The following is a 5,172-nucleotide window of genomic DNA, read 5'->3' as shown; positions in this document are numbered from 1 at the left end:
CACACGGCATTCGCAGATCAAGAAGCCCGATCTTGTGCCTCAACATCCAGCTTCTTGAAGACGAAAACTATTGCGAATTCATCAAAATTGTATGGGAACAATGGCGACATGAAAAGAACAATTTTTCGTTTAACCAAACCTGGTGGGACATCGGTAAACTTAATATTAAATATTTCTCCCAACAATACAGCAAAGAGCGGAACCGGAAACTAAAAGAAACCAAACTGTCTCTTGAAAAAGAACTTATTACACTTGAAAATTGTAATGAAATAAATAACAATACGCAAACAACTATCACGGAAAAAAATCGCTTTTGGAGAAACTAATCAAATCGCAGTTACAGGGCGCCATCGTGCGATCACGTTTTAAACAACTTAATGAAAGCGATGCAGCAACCACGTATTTTTTTAACCTTGATAAATACAAGGGCACTAAAAAATCCATGTCAAAGCTTGAATCAGCTAATGAAAACATTACAGACGACTCAGCTGAAAAAAAGAAATATAACAAAATCTTTCTACACCAATCTGTATACTCCCGATACAATATGCGAGTCATCTCAGCAAGGACTTTTACAAGACTTACCAAAGATTAGTAGCAACAAGAGAGACGACATCGACAAACAGTTTTCTTATGACGAGCTAAAGACTGCAATAAAGAACCTTAATAACAATACGTCACCAGGCATTGATGGATTACTAGCCGAGTTTTTTAAACAATTTTGGCCAATTATTGGACACGACTATCATCATGTCTTTACGGCTGTTATAGATCAAGGCAAACTACCGCTTTTCTGTCGGCGTGCTCTGCTGACCCTCATACCAAAAAAGGCAACAAATATTTGCTAAAGAACTGGAGACCCATCTCCCTACTCTGTACTTACTACAAAATTCACACTGAAACACGATCAATTAAATGAAATCATCCACGCCGATCAAAGTTACTCTGCTTTAGAATGTATAATTAATGTCAACCAGTCACTTACCCCACCACCTCAAATTTGAACGCGGTATACATCAAAGATGCTCCCTTTCCGCACAACTATATACCATATGCATTGAACCACTTTTAAACAAAATCCGTATGAAAAGTGGTATTAATGGATTCAGTTTACCTGGCCCTAGTGCAAGAAACTGTAATTTATGCAGATAATTTACGCTGATGATGTTGACTTCTTTATCATAAAAAATAATGATTTCAAAAAACTACTTCACTGGAGAACAGAGTAGCATCCCTGGTTGGGCTGGATTCAAGTCACTTGTGTCATCTGGCCAATGCTTGACCCACGTTGGTGCACTAACACTGCTACCAGAAGTTGCACACGAGTAGTCTACAGTGCTGACTGTGATTATACAAGCATCAAAGTTGAAGAGCTTGGTTGTTGGTGAAGAACACCCAATAGTGATGACCTTTGATATGGTTTTATATGAAAAAGCGATACAATTGCTGGATTCAATGGATGATCTGAAAAAAAAATATTTTTTTCCCAGGCCAGGTGAGCTACACACTGTCATGGCTGCACTGAGGGCACTAGGTACGTCCATTGAAAATGCTGGTACAGATGATGAATGGATTGAGGCTGGTGTATATGGTTCTGCCACAACACAACATATCCTGAAGTGTGTCCACTACAAAAGAACACTTCATGTTCACATCCATACATGGCCACACATGACTCTGTACATTGGTATATTGGTACACATGGCCATTGCCACACCAGGGATGTCACGCCTCTTAACAGAGTTTAAAGGGCAATTTGGCGTCACTGCTGACAAGCCATAAGAGCACCATGAGGTACAACCAAGCGCTGTCAAGCAAGAGCATGATACTGTCAACAAAATCAAGGCTGCCATACTGATGGCAATAAACTTTACAACACATGAGCAGCAGGCCACACAAGAAGCAACTGCGTCATGCAGTTTGAAGAAAACAACCATGAGGAGGAAGTGAAGGATGCATTGGCCAATTTTGTATGCTAAATTTACTGTCCAAACATTATCCATATGACAAGTATTCCTGACCTAAGGTGGTACCAGTTTTGCAAACATCTGGCAAAGAGCAGCAAGTTGCCTCCTACAGTTGGTGCTCTTTAAATACACATTGAACGTGTGCTCGTACAGAGTAGGGTGTGGTGCCAAACCACTGTGATGTGGCAACATCTTCTTGACCCGCTCAAACATGGTTATTATCAAAAAGGTTCCCCTGCACCACAGGTCATTGTAGAGTCGGTCAGATGTCAGTGTAAAGCTAATTGCACTACCCAGAGGTGTCCATGCAGAACACACAAATTGGCCTGCACTGACCATTGTTTGTGTGGAAGTGGCTGTGAAAATGATGCAGACTGTAATGCTGAAAATGGCACTCAGGACAGTGATGAATATATGTAATAAACATATTCCTGAATGATATATATATAGACGTATTAGGTCTTGTCTATTTCAACTTTATAATTACCAATATTCCATTCTTGCTATAACATGTATTATATAGTTATATCACAAATATAAATTACATTTGTTTGCTACTTTTCTATTATCCTGGGCATTATTATGGGGCCTTTATTAGGTTCCTTGACCCAGAAAACGTAGTATTAGCCTTTTTAACTACGTTTCTAGGTTTATATAACTATGTTTCTATTTTTTCTTTTTCCAACTGCACAACACTTTGCCGTTTCATTCTCTTTGCTAACTTTTCTTTTTGCAACTGCACATCACTTTGCCGTTTTATTCTCTTTGCGAACTTTTCTTTTTGCAACTGCACATCACTTTGCCGTTTCATTCTCTTTGCTAACTTTTCTTTTTCCAACTGTACAGCACTTTGCCGTTTTATTCTCTTTGCTAACTATTCTTTTTCCAACTGTACAGTACTTTGCCGTTTTATTCTCTTTGCTAACTTTTCTTTTTCCAACTGTACAGCACTTTGCCGTTTCATTCTCTTTGCTAACTTTTCTTTTTCCAACTGTACAGCACTTTGCCGTTTTATTCTCTTTGCTAACTTTTCTTTTTCCAACTGTACAGCACTTTGCCGTTTTATTCTCTTTGCTAACTTTTCTTTTTCCAACTGTACAGCACTTTGCCGTTTTATTCTCTTTGCTAACTTTTCTTTTTGCAACTGCACATCACTTTGTCGTTTTATTCTCTTTGCTAACTTTTCTTTTTCCAACTGTACAGCACTTTGCCGTTTTATTCTCTTTGCTAACTTTTCTTTTTCCAACTGTACAGCACTTTGCCGTTTTATTCTCTTTGCTAACTTTTTTTTTGCAACTGCACATCACTTTGCCGTTTTATTCTCTTTGCTAACTTTTCTTTTTCCAACTGTACAGCACTTTGCCGTTTTCTTCTCTTTGTTAACTTTTCTTTTTCCAACTGTACAGCACTTTGCCGTTTCATTCTCTTTGCTAACTATTCTTTTTGCAACTGCACACCACTTTGCCGTTTTCTTTTCTTTGCTAACTTTTCTTTTTGCAACTGCACATCACTTTGCCGTTTTATTCTCTTTGCTAACTTTTCTTTTTCCAACTGTACAGCACTTTGCCGTTTTATTCTCTTTGCTAACTTTTCTTTTTCCCAACTGTACAGCACTTTGCCGTTTTATTCTCTTTGCTAACTTTTCTTTTTGCAACTGCACATCACTTTGCCGTTTTATTCTCTTTGCTAACTTTTCTTTTTCCAACTGTACAGCACTTTGCCGTTTCATTCTCTTTGCTAACTTTTCTTTTTGCAACAGCACACCACTTTGCCGTTTTATTCTCTTTGCTAACTTTTCTTTTTCCAACTGTACAGCACTTTGCCGTTTTATTCTCTTTGCTAACTTTTCTTTTTCCAACTGTACAGCACTTTGCCGTTTCATTCTCTTTGCTAACTATTCTTTTTGCAACTGCACACCGCTTTGCAGTTTTATTCTCTTTGCTAACTTTTCTTTTTGCAACTGCACATCACTTTGCCGTTTTCTTCTCTTTGCTAACTTTTCTTTTTGCAACTGTACAGCACTTTGCCGTTTCAGTCTCTTTGCTAACTTTTCTTTTTGCAACTGCACACCACTTTGCCGTTTTATTCTCTTTGCTAACTTTTCTTTTTGCAACTGCACATCACTTTGCCGTTTTATTCTCTTTGCTAACTTTTCTTTTTCCAACTGTACAGCACTTTGCCGTTTCATTCTCTTTGCTAACTTTTCTTTTTGCAACTGCACATCACTTTGCCGTTTTATTCTCTTTGGTAACTTTTCTTTTTGCAACTGCACACCACTTTGCCGTTTTATTCTCTTTGCTAACTTTTCTTTTTGCAACTGCACATCACTTTGCCGTTTTATTCTCTTTGCTAACTTTTCTTTTTCCAACTGTACAGCACTTTGCCGTTTCATTCTCTTTGCTAACTTTTCTTTTTGCAACTGCACATCACTGTGCCGTTTTATTCTCTTTGCTAACTTTTCTTTTTCCAACTGTACAGCACTTTGCCGTTTTCTTCTCTTTGCTAACTTTTCTTTTTCCAACTGTACAGCACTTTGCCGTTTCAGTCTCTTTGCTAACTTTTCTTTTTGCAACTGCACACCACTTTGCCGTTTCATTCTCTTTGCTAACTTTTCTTTTTGCAACTGCACACCACTTTGCCGTTTTATTCTCCTTGCTAACTTTTCTTTTTGCAACTGCACACCACTTTGCCGTTTTATTCTCCTTGCTAACTTTTCTTTTTGCAACTGCACACCACTTTGCCGTTTTCTTCTCTTTGCTAACTTTTCTTTTTGCAACTGCACACCACTTTGCCGTTTTCTTCTCTTTGCTAACTTTTCTTTTTGCAACTGCACATCACTTTGCCGTTTTCTTCTCTTTGCTAACTTTTCTTTTTGCAACTGCACATCACTTTGCCGTTTCATTCTCTTTGCTAACTTTTCTTTTTCCAACTGTACAGCACTTTGCCGTTTTATTCTCTTTGCTAACTATTCTTTTTCCAACTGTACAGTACTTTGCCGTTTTATTCTCCTTGCTAACTTTTCTTTTTCCAACTGTACAGCACTTTGCCGTTTCATTCTCTTTGCTAACTTTTCTTTTTCCAACTGTACAGCACTTTGCCGTTTTATTCTCTTTGCTAACTTTTCTTTTTCCAACTGTACAGCACTTTGCCGTTTTATTCTCTTTGCTAACTTTTCTTTTTCCAACTGTACAGCACTTTGCCGTTT

The sequence above is a fragment of the Saccoglossus kowalevskii genome, chromosome 15 (assembly GCF_978046115.1).
Source record: "Saccoglossus kowalevskii chromosome 15, keSacKowa6.1, whole genome shotgun sequence".
Lineage (NCBI taxonomy): Eukaryota > Metazoa > Hemichordata > Enteropneusta > Harrimaniidae > Saccoglossus > Saccoglossus kowalevskii.
The sequence above is the reverse complement of the archived record's forward strand: the minus strand, read 5'-3'. Positions refer to the sequence as shown.